Below are 17,514 nucleotides of genomic sequence, written 5' to 3'. Positions count from 1 at the left end.
TGGACTCAAATCTCAAAATGTACTAAAAACTCAAAAGGAACTCAGAACTCAAAATGGGATGAGAACTCAAAATGAATTCAGAACTCAAATGGCCTCACAGAGCTTGATACAGCGAGAGAGTGAGAGTGTGAGAGTGAGAGTGTGAGAGTGAGAGTGAGAGTGAGTGTGAGAGTGTGAGTGTGAGTGTGAGAGTGAGTGTGTGAGTGAGAGTGAGTGAGAGTGAGAGTGTGAGTGAGAGTGAGAGTGAGAGAGAGAGTGTGAGTGTGAGTGCGAGTGAGAGTGAGAGTGTGAGTGAGAGTGAGAGTGTGAGTGTGTGACTGAGAGTGAGAGTGTGAGTGTGAGTGAGTGAGAGTGTGAGTGTGGTTGTGAGTGAGAGTGAGGGCGTGAGTGTGAGTGTGAGTTGAGTGTGAGTGTGAGTGAGAGTGAGAGTGTGAGTGAGAGTATGAGTGTGCCTGTGAGTGAGAGTGTGAGTGTGCGAGTGAGTGTGAGTGTAGGTGAGAGTGTGAGTGTGAGTGGAGTGAGAGTGAGAGTGTGAGTGAGAGTATGAGTGTCCCTGTGAGTGAGAGTGAGAGTGTGAGTGTGAGCGTGAGTGAGAGTAAGAGTAAGAGTAAGAGTGAGAGCGTGAGTGTGAGTGTGAGTGAGAGTGTGAGTGAGAGTGAGAGTGTGAGAGTGAGAGTGTGAGTGTGAGTTGAGTGTGAGTGAGAGTATGAGTGTGCCTGTGAGTGAGAGTGAGAATGAGAGGGTGAGTGTGAGTATGAGTGAGAGTAAGAGTAAGAGTAAGAGTGAGAGTGTGAGTGTAAGTGTGAGAGTGAGAGTGAGAGTGAGACTGAGAGTGTGAGTGAGAGTGTGAGTGAGAGTGTGAGTGTGAGTGAGAGAGAGTGAGAGTGAGAGTGTGAGGGAGAGTTAGAGTGAGAGTGTGAGTGTGAATAAGAGTGTGAGTGTGAGTGGAGTGAGAGTGAGAGTGTGAGTGAGAGTGAGAGTATGAGTGTGCCTGTGAGTGAGAGTGAGAATGAGAGTGTGAGTGTGAGTGTGAGTGAGAGTGAGAGTAAGAGTAAGAGTAAGAGTGAGAGTGTGAGTGTAAGTGTGAGAGTGAGAGTGAGAGTGAGACTGAGAGTGTGAGTGAGAGTGTGAGTGAGTGTGAGTGAGAGTGTTTCAATTCATTTGAAACAGCAGAAAGGACAGCCCCCGCCCCCATTTCCCTCCGGCTCTCACCTCTTCCTTTGTGACCCCTAGTATATCAAGCCGTTAACAGTAGCAGGCGAATAACCAGCACGCCAGCGCCGCCGTGTGCTTTCCCACCACCCTTTCCCACGCTCTTAGTGGATCCGTCAGGAGGAAAAGTTAAGACAACCCTTTTTTATGTGCAATGCACTTTATAAGCTACCCCAAACCTTCCACCGCCGGCGCCGTTCGTCCGCAGTCCTCCTCTCCCCTAGCAACGGCGTGGAGCGGAGAGGAGCGTCGGTAGCAACGGCGCAGTGACGTCACTCACCACGTGACGACACGCCCCTCACCGTTCCTCGCGGCGCGACGGCGTGCGCCGCGCGCGTCCCTCTCCCTTCCCCGCGCCGTGACGTCACATACTCCACTTTCTCTCCCCGGCAGCTGCCGTGCGCCGCTGTGTGTCACTCTCCCTCCCCGCGCCGTGACGTCACGCACCCGCACCTCCTCTCCCCTCGCTCGGCTGCAGCTGCCGTGCGCCGCTGTCCCTCTCCCCTTGCGCTCGCCTCCTGTCTCAGCCACCTGGCCCGGCGCGCTCGGCGCGGCGTACCCCCTTATATATGCAGCGATAAACCGCCAGACCTCCGTGGGTCGGCTCGCGCGCGCTCTCTCGCTACAGTCTCCTGCTCGCTCTGCTCCAGTTTAGACCGTTCGCTGGCTGGGCGCCTCTCAAGGCGATGTCAGAATTACTACGCCGTGTACTCTTGGCACAAGAAATGCATTCGCACTTCCTCACGATTCCCGTCGGGGAGGTGGGGGCAATTTTTTATGACCTCACCAGTCAATTATCACTCACGCGCCCAGCCGCGAAAATTAGGTATACAGCAAGTGCTTATGGGCATGAAAATTCAACAAGAAACTAAAAAAAATCAGACACCCCCTCCCTCCCAACCGATCATGCAATCGCGATTGGTGCCGTACCCGCAGGTAACCTGAATTCCGAGCCCACAGTGACGCATAAAACTTAACAGCCAACCATAGCTGCCTGCTAGGCTACTCATATGTACTCAAACTCAAAATGGACTCAAAACTCCTATGGACTCAGAACTCAAAATGCACTCAAAACTCAATATGTAATCAAACTCAAAATGTACTCAAACTCAAAATGTACTCAGAACTCAAAATGGACTCAAACTCGAAATGTACTCAGAACTCAAAATGGACTCAAACTCAAAATGGACTCAGAACTCAAAATGGACTCAAACTCAAATTGTACTCAGAACTCAAAATGGACTCAAACTCAAAATGGACTCAAACTCAAATTGTACTCAGAACTCAAAATGGTCTCAAACTCAAAGTGTACTCAGAACTCAAAATGGACTCAAACTCAAAATGCACTCAGAACTCAAAATGGACTCAAACTCAAATTGTAGTCAGAACTCAAAATGGACTCAAACTCAAAATGTACTCAGTACTCAAAATGAACTCAAACTCAAAATGTACTCAGAACTCAAAATGGACTCAAACTCAAATTGTACTCAGAACTCAAAATGGACTCAAACTCGAAGTGTACTAAGAACTCAAAATAGACTCAAACTCAAAATGCACTCAGAACTCAAAATGGACTCAAACTCAAAATGTACTCAGAACTCAAAATGGACTCAAACTCAAAATGTACTCAGAACTCAAAATGGACTCAGAACTCACTAGGTCTCAAGCGTACTCAAACTCAATCGGACTCGAACTCAGTCGGGATCACTCGGCTCAAACTCACTCAAGCTCAAACTCACCATGCCACACTAGCCTCGCGCTCACTCAGACTCAAACTCACGCGTGAGTTTGAGTCCAAATGAGTCTGAGTGAGTGGACTCATGAGTGAGTTCGCCGACCTCTGCAGCCTAGCAGCAAATAGGAGAAGGAGCCAAAAGAATAGCGGTTTGCTTAACGCAAGCACAGATAAAGGGGCTGGAAGCGGGGTTAAGAGAAGAAAGCAAGCAAATGGAGCAACAACCAGACAAATTTGTAGGCAGTGAATTTGAGAGAATATTCGAATACGACACGAAGATATTGGCCAACCTATCAAAGCTTAAGACAAGCATTGCGGAGTCCATCTTAAGCAGCGTAAATGCACAGGCTAAACTCCCGACGTTAGCGGCGATCACTCAGCAACACGGCAGTCCAGTAAAAATTTAGCTGCTGAAGTTACCGAAGATGGATCTTATAAACGTCGATAGAAATTAGCTAGAGTGGAACAGATTTTGGACTCAATACAAATCATCGGTTCACGGCAGGCCTAACATAACTTAAGCCAGGCGTTCAACTATTTGATGGCTTTATTAACTCGCAGGGCAGCTGCTACAATGGAAGGGTTACAGTTATCCGCTGAGAAGAACTATGACAACGCAATTCCTTTATTGAAGGGCACGCACGGAAGGCATGAAAGATCAGTGGATCTGCGCTTTAGCGAACTGCTAAACCTTGCAAAGGTAAAAACAGCGAGGGCTACCGAAGAGCTAAGAAAGCTATTTTAAGCCATGCAAGTGAACATCCTCACACTAGATTTCCTGAATGTGAGACGTGAGTTTTATGCACCTATACTCATGCGAGTGTTGAAAAGAGTTATTCTACCGGAGTGGTCACTAGAATTCAAATTGCAGGAGATGGAAAACAATAGGCTGGGCACCGAATACAAAAAGGAGAGCAAAGCGAGTCACCAGGAAAAACAAGTGAGGAATACAGAACACAACTGTTTGAATTTCTTCGGGATAAAGTAAGCTTGAGAGAGGAGGCAGAAAAGGAGCAAAGATCGGGGACTCAGAAACAGAGAAAAGAAAGCATGAGACAGTTTCCTACAACAGCGAGGTTTCATAGCTTATGTGAAAGAGTGTGCATCTTTTGCGAACAAAACAACAATGCGACAGAAATATGTCGCCACACCATGCAGATGGAAGAGAGAAAGGCGGCGCTCGCTGACATCAGGGCGTGCTTCAGGTGTACGCTGGTAAACCACACGGCACGTGTTTGTAGAGCTAAAGTGCAATGGAAGCGATGCAAAGGAAGACACGTGACATCAGTGTGTACAACGAAACGATAAGCAAAAGGCTGGCAACATGTCGCAACATTTTAACCACAAGATTCGTTAACGTATAGCATGCATGCCATTGAACGAACGGAAAAGCAATGGGTGCTCCTACAAACAGCGGTAGCTTGGAAATAAGAAGACTTCTCAGGCAACTGCGTCCGACTCTTAATTTACAGCGGCAGCCAAAGATCATTCATTAAGCTGGATTAGCGGAATAAATAAGAGCAAAGGTAATCAAACAAGAAAAATTGACGATTGGCTCATTCGGCGGCAACAGAACAGTGAACATCTTGGACGTGGTACAAGTGACTGCGGCGCATCGAACCGAAAGCCAAGCCACCGTCATTGAAGCACTAAGAGTGACAAAATATCTCCTAATTGTACGCCAGGACCAACCACAGAAATAAGCAGAATATTGAGGAAGCTACATTTGGAGATTGCGACGAGACACAGAGAACAAGAACGCCGAAATCGATAGGGTTGCTAACTGGCTCTGATAACTATTGGTAGTTTTTCACGGGACAAATGAAACGATTAGGTGAGAAGCTAGTGGCTTTAAAGACTACGCTCGGGTGGATAGTATAAAAACTAGCAAAAGCAAGATGCCAGCAAAGGAAGATGAACATAGCTAAATTGCAGGCAGTCATGGTACTTCAAGTTGAAGCTACTAACCAAGGCATTCAGGACGAATTGCAGAAATTTGGCGGTTTGGAGTGATTCAACATCGCAACAAAACATGCTCATCCATATTTCGAAGACCTATTCCTGGAGCGCATCGAGAATCAAATGACAATATAGAATGGTTGCTACTTGGTATGTCTTCCATGGAAAGAAAACGTATACTAAGACACCAAGAAGGATATTGCAACCAAAATGCTACTACAGGTAACAACCAGGCTTAAGAAGAATGATTCTCTGAGGGCATATGACAATGGGATATCGAAATAGTTCACCTCCGGTATAACGGAAACAGCTAAAGAGCAAATAGAACAAACGAATACTCTTTCCTACCATATGCCTCACCACGCAGTAGCTCGGGAGGACCGAGGAACAACAAAAATTGGAGCCCTTATGGCGCGTCGTCAAGCTCGACAAAAAACAGATCGCTCAATAACAACTTAGAAGCAGCACCAAACTTCAACGAAGGCGTATTTTTTATAAATTTCCGAAGGAAAAGGTAGCGCTGACCGGAGATGTGGAAAACCTTTTTGCAGATAAGCATCAACGAAGAAGACCGAGACTGTTTGCAATTTCTGGAACCATGGCCCGGTCACTCTGCAACAGCTCTCTTCTCAATGTTTTCTCGCCCGTTAGGATGGCTTTTCGTCACCTCAAACGCGCCTCTAGAGTGAGTGGACTTTCACCGCTCTTCACTGTCATCTTTTATAACCCACTACTTCGCAGTAGCATCGGAATATCTTCCTAAACAGCGACGCCCGGCCGTTAGGCCTAGTGAATGCGGCATGTTGTCCTTGACGCCACCGGGGCTTTTTCAGCCGCCGTTATTGGCGTATCCATGCCCGCTCACCGACCTGAAGGACCCCTGACCACAATCGTCATCACAATCGCAAGCGCCCCCACCTGCCGCGCCGTCCCACCACCCTCCAACGCCGTCAGACCCGAGCCTTGCTAACCGCTAGGCCGCACCGCAAGACGTCGCGATGAATGAAACAGAGACTACTCCTGCTCAAGACACCAATGCTGGGCATCAACTCCGATGATATTAGCGGCTTCACAATTCACTTTTGTCTACAACGCCTTGAACATATTTCAGGACAGCTATCCCTATTCGTCCAGGACTAATTTCTGCCCAACAACAAACGTTTGTGAAAGAAGTACGCTTTTCGTTGGCCGGCATATAGCACCATTTTGTGCGGATATCAAATTTCGCCTTCGTAGCACTATCTCCTACGGTGCACAAATGCTGCAAGAGTGAATTTTATTGTAACCGTTTCACGCTTCCTTTCTGTTTAATTTAGATGACTTCCCGGGTCCTTTCGAGTTCATGTACGCCGACGAATACTGCTTCGTCGTGAAGATTGTTCCACCAAGTACAAAGGAAAATGGCATGTTTGAAAGTGCCGCCAAAGAGCGGTATATTGTCGGGAAGCCGTTATTCTAGAGCTTGTTTTATACGAAGCGACTGCAGGGTGCAAGGGTGAAAACTCCTTCAAGGCATTCGTATCAACTGATCAAGTAACTATCTTTTTGACATTACGCTGTTCAACATTTCTTGCTGCTGTCAAGGTGCTCCGCTAGATTACCGATCTCGAACGTTGCTTAAATGCGAACCAAAGCTGAAGAAGAGCGAAAGGCTCCGGTTCTAGAAGCTTAAATAGTGACACCTTGCGCACGCCTTGCAGAGCTTGTGGGCAGAATTCAGCGAATTGCACATCGCTCATTGTGCACGAAGTTATTTCCGATAAAGTTCTGAAACATTATAAAACGGCTGAGAATTTTTCGATAGAGAGGATTCCGACATTCCAACTATCACGTTCACAACGATTTAAACTCCTGCGGTATATTTGCCCAGGGAATTTCTTGACCTCATATTTCGGTTTTCCGCCGTTAAAAGTCGGTTCCACATTTTCTGAGAAACTGTTGACTTACTAGGATGGACACGAACCTGTACAAAGCTACATTTACAAAAAGGGGTGACGCGGCGTCACCGGAAGCAAATCGCACCTGGATGTTCAGGGTTGATGCTCATGGTTGAGAGATCACGGAGATACAGTCGATATTAGCCGATGTTGAAGTTGAGCTATACTCGTTGCCTGTAATAGTTGAACTGGTGCAATACAGGGCACGCGCATTGCACATGTTCTGTGTTTGACTGCTGCAAAAAACAGATCCGATTTTCCTCTGGAATCTCAAATCTTTTTTATATGGGTGTGTGTGTGTGTCATCATTTTTATCGGTGATTTTTTTATCGGTGATCGATACTCCAGGAAAAAACGCCTCTTCTGTTCTCTTTATCCTCGTCCTATCCTTCTATTTCTGATTTTATCACTTTCGTGAAGTTTTCTTCTCTCCTGTATTCTTTGAGTTATCGGCGTTACCTCATCCCTAAGCATCGCAGAGCTTCCCGGATGCATTTTATGGTACGACTTAAAACCAATGCTTTTTAATATCCCTGTCCTGCACCACACACACACACACACACACACACACACACACACACACACACACACACACACACACAGACACACATACACACACACACATATATATATATATATATATATGTATATATATATTGAAATGGTATTTATTGGGACGATAGATAGGGTAAGACGATGAGCGGGGCCAAACCAAGAGGTCGTTTCATCTGGTCGGAACCGGGCGAGCACGAGACAAGCGGGTGCGACAGGGCCTGACCAAAACAAGACCATGATAGTGTCCTGACCCTGGTGCATGCCTACAGACGGAAGGTTGTCCGTTGCAATAACTCGGTGACTATCTTCTTTACAATATATATATATATATATATATATATATATATATAGATACGGGACGAGGGACTCGGTAAAGATACATATCAAGGTTGCAGTCGTCATTGCCAGTGCTATTCGGCTTTTTTTCGAAATATATAATAGGGCCGAATGACGTGTGCTTGTCACGTTTCTTTGATTCATTGATAAATAAGCGAAAATATAAGTCGAGAAAAAATCCGCCGTTTTCCGGGAGCGGGACTCGAACCCACATCTCCGCATAACCGGTGCGGTGCGTTAACCAATTACGCTATCCCCACAGCGGCTTCTCTCTCGACTTTAAAGCGGGGGTTTATATTTACAAGAGCTCTGAGGCCGGTCAACTAGCGCCGCCCCTCGACTACCGCGGGAGACGTAGAACGTCTTCTTTCCCAGCGGCCGCCACGTAGAACGTGGTCGGAGGTCGGGGTTAGCAATTGGCATATCCGAACTGCTGGAGCCAGTGCCTCGTAATGCATGTAGCAGAACAGAGAGATACGGGACGAGGGACTCGGTAAAGATACATATCAAGGTTGCAGTCGTCATTGCCAGTGCTATTCGGCTTTTTTTCGAAATATATAATAGGGCCGAATGACGTGTGCTTGTCACGTTTCTTTGATTCATTGATAAATAGGCGAAAATATAAGTCGAGAAAAAATCCGCCGTTTTCCGGGAGCGGGACTCGAACCCACATCTCCGCATAACCGGTGCGGTGCGTTAACCAATTACGCTATCCCCACAGCGGCTTCTCTCTCGACTTTAAAGCGGGGGTTTATATTTACAAGAGCTCTGAGGCCGGTCAACTAGCGCCGCCCCTCGACTACCGCGGGAGACGTAGAACGTCTTCTTTCCCAGCGGCCGCCACGTAGAACGTGGTCGGAGGTCGGGGTTAGCAATTGGCATATCCGAACTGCTGGAGCCAGTGCCTCGTAATGCATGTAGCAGAACAGAGAGATACGGGACGAGGGACTCGGTAAAGATACATATCAAGGTTGCAGTCGTCATTGCCAGTGCTATTCGGCTTTTTTTCGAAATATATAATAGGGCCGAATGACGTGTGCTTGTCACGTTTCTTTGATTCATTGATAAATAGGCGAAAATATAAGTCGAGAAAAAATCCGCCGTTTTCCGGGAGCGGGACTCGAACCCACATCTCCGCATAACCGGTGCGGTGCGTTAACCAATTACGCTATCCCCACAGCGGCTTCTCTCTCGACTTTAAAGCGGGGGTTTATATTTACAAGAGCTCTGAGGCCGGTCAACTAGCGCCGCCCCTCGACTACCGCGGGAGACGTAGAACGTCTTCTTTCCCAGCGGCCGCCACGTAGAACGTGGTCGGAGGTCGGGGTTAGCAATTGGCATATCCGAACTGCTGGAGCCAGTGCCTCGTAATGCATGTAGCAGAACAGAGAGATACGGGACGAGGGACTCGGTAAAGATACATATCAAGGTTGCAGTCGTCATTGCCAGTGCTATTCGGCTTTTTTTCGAAATATATAATAGGGCCGAATGACGTGTGCTTGTCACGTTTCTTTGATTCATTGATAAATAGGCGAAAATATAAGTCGAGAAAAAATCCGCCGTTTTCCGGGAGCGGGACTCGAACCCACATCTCCGCATAACCGGTGCGGTGCGTTAACCAATTACGCTATCCCCACAGCGGCTTCTCTCTCGACTTTAAAGCGGGGGTTTATATTTACAAGAGCTCTGAGGCCGGTCAACTAGCGCCGCCCCTCGACTACCGCGGGAGACGTAGAACGTCTTCTTTCCCAGCGGCCGCCACGTAGAACGTGGTCGGAGGTCGGGGTTAGCAATTGGCATATCCGAACTGCTGGAGCCAGTGCCTCGTAATGCATGTAGCAGAACAGAGAGATACGGGACGAGGGACTCGGTAAAGATACATATCAAGGTTGCAGTCGTCATTGCCAGTGCTATTCGGCTTTTTTTCGAAATATATAATAGGGCCGAATGACGTGTGCTTGTCACGTTTCTTTGATTCATTGATAAATAAGCGAAAATATAAGTCGAGAAAAAATCCGCCGTTTTCCGGGAGCGGGACTCGAACCCACATCTCCGCATAACCGGTGCGGTGCGTTAACCAATTACGCTATCCCCACAGCGGCTTCTCTCTCGACTTTAAAGCGGGGGTTTATATTTACAAGAGCTCTGAGGCCGGTCAACTAGCGCCGCCCCTCGACTACCGCGGGAGACGTAGAACGTCTTCTTTCCCAGCGGCCGCCACGTAGAACGTGGTCGGAGGTCGGGGTTAGCAATTGGCATATCCGAACTGCTGGAGCCAGTGCCTCGTAATGCATGTAGCAGAACAGAGAGATACGGGACGAGGGACTCGGTAAAGATACATATCAAGGTTGCAGTCGTCATTGCCAGTGCTATTCGGCTTTTTTTCGAAATATATAATAGGGCCGAATGACGTGTGCTTGTCACGTTTCTTTGATTCATTGATAAATAAGCGAAAATATAAGTCGAGAAAAAATCCGCCGTTTTCCGGGAGCGGGACTCGAACCCACATCTCCGCATAACCGGTGCGGTGCGTTAACCAATTACGCTATCCCCACAGCGGCTTCTCTCTCGACTTTAAAGCGGGGGTTTATATTTACAAGAGCTCTGAGGCCGGTCAACTAGCGCCGCCCCTCGACTACCGCGGGAGACGTAGAACGTCTTCTTTCCCAGCGGCCGCCACGTAGAACGTGGTCGGAGGTCGGGGTTAGCAATTGTATATATATATATACATATATATATATATACATATATATATACATATATATATATATATATATATATATATATATATATATATATATATATATATATATATATATATATATATATATCTTGTGAGAGATTGCACTATGCCATAAGAGAAAGGCTTCAAGGTACAGTATAACTCTAGTTTCGTTTAATAGGCGAAAAGGCACCTGTTCTGGGGACCCCATATCTAACGCTTAATATCTGGGGTCTTCCAGGATGGAGTTCTCTGGCTGGGAGGGGTCGAATGCGTGCGTTGCTAAGTTCTGACCAGGTCGATAAAAGCGGTTAGCGTGAACCTTTATGCTGTAAGCGTACCAAAGGCACAGTTCACTGCTGTGGATAACGCCACTTCAACTGGAAGCCTCAGCCAAACGACCTCCCCCAAGGGAGAAAGCCCACTGGGGAGGTCAGTGCTAGATGTAGAGCACGTGTAGGGCGGCGGAAGTTCTCTTTTGCCACCAACAGTCCTATGGTGGACACTGAAAATGTTCTGCTTGCCATGGGTTCTTTCTACGGTGGCAAGGGTGATCCGCTGCTATGAAGACACTACGCATGTCCCAGCAAACTCATGTAACACGGACAGGGCACCGGTAAATGTGCATGATCGCGTACTTGCACGCAGCCCGACTGATACAACGCGCGACTGACTGGAATCGCTGAATCAGGACTGAATCAGGAATCGCTGCTGCTCCGCTAGTGGAAATGTCAGGCTTCTCCCAACTAGACACTGTCAATGCAAAGGCCAAGATACAACACGAAATGGCAGTAATTTCTTCCAGCAGCTAGGTGCAAAACTAGGGCCTTGAAAGTGAAGGACTGATTTTAGGCAGGTTGTGAGAATACGTCGAGGTCGTGGTCATGTAGCAGCCGTTTGGTCCGACGTCCAAAAAGGACTGGGCAGCTTGCGGTTACGTCGGAGGCGCCACGTGAAGGACGTAAGGTCTGCGCCCGGTGGCTGATGACGGGCTGAGGTTCGGATATATACGCTTGCTACAGACTTGCTTTTCTTCACCTTGTCATACAACCATGGTGGCCTAATGGAAGAAAATGCTGGCCTTGTGTCGAGCGGCTTGCCTGTACATGCGGCGAGAGCTGCTGCCCCTAACTAGTCCACATTTCGGCCTCTGTGCAGGACGACAATCAGGGATGATTACATCTAGCGTGTTTTGCTGAGATTTTATTTGTAGCCGGGAAATAGGCACTACGCGAGGAAGGCAAGTAATTGTGCCCATGAGGGCCCTGTTGATAGTCTCAAGCAGATTCCAGTCCGCCGGCGTCATGTTCAAGAACTGCACCTAGTACACGTGCTTTTTCTATAGTACGGAAGGCACTCAGAGACGGGAAATTGTCCAGCAGGCCCCGCCATACTTCTGAGGGATGCAGCCAACAAGGAGTCACATTTGTCCGGCTTTCTGTCGAGCAGATCTGCGCCACTGATCTGCTGACCCAAAAGCCGATATCTTTAAACGCAGAATACTAGGTGCCCAATGATAGGAACAGCGTTCCCACTCAACAACGTGCCATCGTTGGCACTGCAATCCAGCGGTGGTCCCAAGCGTTCCCGACAGGAACATCAGCCTTCTTGGAGAGAGGGTGAGGTCCACATACTCAGACAATTTCCGGCAATCCGTAAGTGCGTGCTGGAGGCACCTGGCTGGCCGTGACAGGTCCCTATGCATGGTCAATACCGTCAATACTGTTGTGCACATCGTACGTAATGACGTAGGGAGTCCGAGCAGTCCGCTGTTTATTTTGATCCATCGCAGCCAAAAATTAAGCAACTGCGAAGGGTGACTAGACTTTCAAAATGGCTTCATAAGTTGACGGTAAGCCCACGCCTTTTGGCAATGAGGAAAGAAAACAGCTTTGTCAGTAGCATATCCTATAAAGTAGGAAACAAGGCCCGGGCACTTTCGAGGGAGAATCAGGCCGGATCTTTGTACGATGTGATGGCAGCGCTTGCGGCTGCTTCAGGTCGGCAATTGGCAGATTTTAGGGCACGAAACGTGCGCATTACAGATGCCGTTGAAGGTGAAGCAACGGGAGAGACGCACGAGTCAAACTAATGTTAACTGGACAGTCTTTTCGCGTTGCGTCTACCAGCAGTGGTGTGGTGTTGATACAGTAGCCTATCAGTTATCGACAAATGGTCACTGGTGACAATTACTTCGGCTTGCGTGCCTTTGGCCCAGAGCTTCAGGATCTAAAGGTCAGGCCTTTTAGTGAACTTTAATTTTTTATTTTATGTTGTAGAAAGAAGTTTAGAAAAACACATATCTAGAGAGGGGATCTCACCTATGCCTCCCGACAGCAAAAGGGATGCTCAGCTAAAGCGGCAACCACATGGAGCGTTTTTCTCGCGTCCGGCGCCCGTCGGCGTTTCCTACGGCGACGTTAAGCAGACGTTCAAGGGGACCAAATCTAAGAAAATACAGAGTCAGCTTGACCAATCAGGTGGTTTTTCGCTAAGAATCCGATGTGGCATACGGTGGTGGGATAAAGTGTGCTGTCCAACGTTTTTCGCCTCACCGCCAGAAGACGCCGACGGCCACCAGACGCGAGCAAAACGCTCCATGTTGTTGCCGCTTTATTCGGCTATCTGGACAACCCAGCTCTCCTTCTGTTTCTGCGTATTTTATTTAGTACAACTATGTCCGAAGCTTGAATGTGGTAGCAAGCACCGCTGTGATGCCTCCGGGTGAAGGGTTTCTTTTTATATCTGCGCCGTGCCTCGGGCGTCTACAGCCTGTCAAGGGCACTCGACCGGCGTGAAAATTTCGCGGGAAAGAGTACCTTTTTGTATGTTGTAGCACGACCGGCTATACAGATAGAGACCTTCTCATGCTCGCTGATTCCATGTGGGGAAGGTTTTATTGCTCCTTTACTTCTTTTTACTTCTAGTGACGCCACTGCACCGGCTGGCGCTGCATTTATTCTCCATTTCAGCTGTATACGCTTTTGCTCGGGCTGCCATTGTTGTTATTTCATCTTTTTCCCAGTCCGTTGGCTTCATTTATTTCACGATTTACACTTGGGACGCTGCACACCTTTTGTAGGATAAAAGGTGTGCTCAAACAAACGTTTTTTCCGCAAAACTCTACCTGGCTCTGCTGGCGAATGCCCGCGACATGGCGGCGTCCACCGAACGCTCACCCACCCGGATATCGTCTATAAAAAACTGACCACAGCGGCTTAGACTTTTCTAACGAGTTCTTTGGAAATCCTGGAAATCCACGTGTTTGATAGCGTGCACACATCCGAAAGAATAAAACAAAAATAAATATTCACCTCGTTTTCTTCTACAGCAGGCCACAAAAAAATAAACAAGAAGACGCAATTTGCGTGAGCTGTTCCATATAGCGCCTAAAATAAAACAAAAAAAAAACAGACGAGCAGGAAGAAGAACACGGCGCGCGGTTAATTACCACTGGCTTACTACGTAATGCACGAGTAAACCAACAAAAACAAAAAAGTAGCGTGTGTCTGAAGTCTCCCACGCAGCCTTGTCATTCAGCTTATGAGGCAGTGTAGCAGCAGCATGAGTAGTGATTCTTAAAAAAGTAGCCCCAGTCAGTGTAATGCCAATGTTTTAGGTTATAACAAGGTCGAGAACTGGCCTAGTTGGTATATGTTCATTATGATGGCACAGCGGAACCTTAGCGGGGTGAGAAGAGGACCTCTAGTCCCGTTAAATTTGCAGTGTTCCGTCGTTATGATTGCAGATTATAATTGACTCAGGCTATAGGCGTGCCAAAAAACCTAGTCAAAACAAACTCGTTCGCGAAAGTATGTGCTTAAAGATGCTGCAGCATTGTTGCATCGTACTTTCAGTCAACAAATCGTACACGATGGCATTGGTTGCGTACAGTTGAGCAAGCCCGGCAGGTGCAGCGTAAAGGCAATTTGTTTTCAGAAGGTTCCGATCACTTTGGTGCCAGCGTCGTGGCTCAAGGAGATACCCTGAAGATAACTGGTTCTCACCGCAAGCATTGACCTAAGACGGCTGACATACTCAACTTTGCCATTTGGGGGGTTTATAAGTCACCCCAACGAAGCTTTTACAAATGTGGCGCTCCAGTTATAGTGAAAACGCCGCAGCGCCGCTGAAAATGTTGCAGTCGATTAGTGCTCTGTTTGCTGAAAAACATGTTTTAACGCGATAACTACGACACTTCCTGGGAAGAAATCACGCTGTTTGGGTGTTTATACAAACTACAGCCTACCCTGTGAACTTTTTCCCATGCGTAGGCGAGCTTCACGGCGACAGAAAGCTCCTCGACGTATAGCAAAGTCGACAAAGTTTGCGTATTTTTAAATAAAAAAAAATATGTTTGAGAATAAAGAACGCTTGATGGGCAGGCGCATACGATAGCACTGTGGTTTTCTTGCATACTTTGGCGTTTGCATAGCTAAGAACAGGGCTAGACTTTGCCGTTAATTCTCGATGCTGGCCTGTATTATAAGTAGTGATCGGTATAATCGGCATTGATTAGTACGACCGCTGGATTTTATGCGAGCAATTGCAGGCCCCAATCAGAGCGATGTGAAGCGGGAGAGTTTGGCGATTAAACTCAGCCCCTCTTGATAGAGCGCGCTACACGGCAATTTTCGGCATGCTGGATGCCATATTTGCCGGCAGCGGTGGGAAGGTCGCTATCTGTAAAGTCAGTTGTAGTTATAAGCTGCAACATCATCTGGTGGCATGTGCACGCTTTGCAGCAACATACTGCGGTTTAAGTCTGAGTATGTGCACGGTTAACACTGTGCCACCTTTGCTCAAGACGCGTGCATGCATATGCGCATCTCATCATTCTTTTTTCTAGACAAATTCTTGTGCCCGACGCATTATCATGCTTGCTGTCTATTTTAAATTTTAGGTGCAGGATAATATGTCGGTTCCTGTTTACCACAACTGCGGATGAAGCGCCAGGTGCACACTAGGTCTTTTGTGTATTATATATTTTGTATGCATCCCATCTCTCAACTTCTTACAAAATAGTATACATTCTGACAAGCAGCCGCATGCCTCAATATTATTCACTCAGTCGAATATTTAAGAAGTCCTTTTGGGTGATTTTCCTAAAAACAATATCGTCTTGTACACACAGATCCCGCAGTCGAAAAGACCAAGCAAAGACTTGCGGCATTGGGGTTAAACGGATTTTGCATGAAATGGGTCAAAGACTCAGCGTTCGGTACTCCTCAGCCATGCTGTGATTTTATGTTCACGAATGAATGTCAAGCAACCCGAACCTACAAGGAATACCGACAGACTGAGTGCAGAAAGAACGAAGAAGTTCCCACGCTGACTAAACGTGCCTTTCAAGAAGTTTGTGAGGAATTTACACCTAATCATTCTGACTTGAATGTACAGTAAAGAGACGTCACGTCTGTGTCCCTGCTTTCCTTGGTTCGTAAATTTTCGCTGTTTATTCCTTATGATCACCATGCAACCACACATTCTTGGACGCATACACATGAACAAATCCGTATTCCTGCGCGTCTACCGTATGTGAATCTCTCCCACATTGCCCAATGGTCCAGAACCATAAGCTAGTTTAGATCATTGTGTTGTCTCCTTTCTCTTTGCAAGATACCTTGTTACAGTACCGGTCGCTCTTAAAGGCAGCCATTCAGAACTTAAACAAGGGGGCCAGGCACGCCCCTCAAAAATCATCCTGCCGAAAAACCTGTGCACAAAAGTTCTCGTTTGCTCCGACCCGTCCGTCAGCCTACCTTTCATATGGACGCCACAGAAGCAGATCACATTTGGCGAAGTGCCTTTATCTTGTTTTCTGCTTCTGTTACATCCGCTATAGTAGCCTTGTGTTGTCAGCATGGACACCCTCAAGCATGTTAACCCCCTAAATTCGTAAGCTTTGTGTGTGCGGGTACACGAGTATGGAATCAACGCGAACTTTGGAAAAATCGGGATTTACAAGCTGTAGCGGTGTAGCGCGGCCCGAACAGCAAGCTGAGGGCGCTTGTTTGCTTATGTCGCACCATGCGCGACCCAAAGTTGCGGGTCGACAGCAACCGCACGCGCAGGCTGCTACTGGAGTTTCATTCAGACAGAACATTTTTTACCCCCTGCTCCTTCAACATGGCGGCCTTGACTAGCATTGAACCAGCTAACGCTCCAGTTCGCGCTGGAGAATCTGGCCCAGAATGTTCTCCACCACTAATGTTACGTATAAAAACGTTTTTCTGCTCATCGTCCTTCATGTTAAACGCAGATAAAAGTTACGACATGGACCTGTAGCCGCGAAAAAAGCGAACAATTACCCGTTATTTATTTTCTTTATAGACAAGAGGGCACTGCAGGTAGATACATGAGGTAGTTGGTGGAAACGTGAATATAATAACCGAATTATCATAAGTGCCAGACGCCTAGTGTATGAAACAAGTTGTTCGTGTCTTTCTGCAGAGCACAGGCCACACTTTAATTTATCGCCTCGACCCTTACCCGGATAGCGATAAACCAGAGCGTAATGAAGAGAGTCATTTCCAAAAAGAGTGGGTGCCTTTTTCCCTGGGAAGAAAGTAGATTTCATTCCCCGCACGGGGCACCTTCTTTATTCAAGGTGACGGTATTGGTGACACCGTGGACCTGAACTCCCACACGAAATCTTTAAACAACTGTGCAATAGGTTGAGAGGCGGAGGGTACAAGTGTTGAAAGGTGTTCTTTTGAACTACGGTTCAGCTCCGGCCAATGGCCTCCCTCTCTCTCTACCAGGCAGAAATCTCTGGGACCTCGTTGGACATAAGGATAAAGTCTATAAAGAAATTATCGTAATTTCGTCCTCTTTCTATGCGACTTGAAAAATTCAATTCCCCCCAAAAGCCGTGATCAGTCCGTGAAATGATGCCGCACCGAATATCTTTTCCCCTCATTCCTGCAATCGCATTTCCAAAGCCCGATAATCTCTCTCGCTTCTAAATAATAGAATCTCTTGATAAATAAAAGCCCTTCACTGCCCAGTCTGTGTTCCTGACCTCTACGGTCTTCAAGAGCATCATCGGCAAGTTG

The sequence above is a fragment of the Haemaphysalis longicornis genome, unplaced genomic scaffold (genome assembly GCF_048455015.1).
Source record: "Haemaphysalis longicornis isolate Haplotype H1 unplaced genomic scaffold, Haemaphysalis longicornis Haplotype H1 scaffold_23, whole genome shotgun sequence".
Lineage (NCBI taxonomy): Eukaryota > Metazoa > Arthropoda > Arachnida > Ixodida > Ixodidae > Haemaphysalis > Haemaphysalis longicornis.
Note: the sequence above shows the minus strand (reverse complement) of the source record.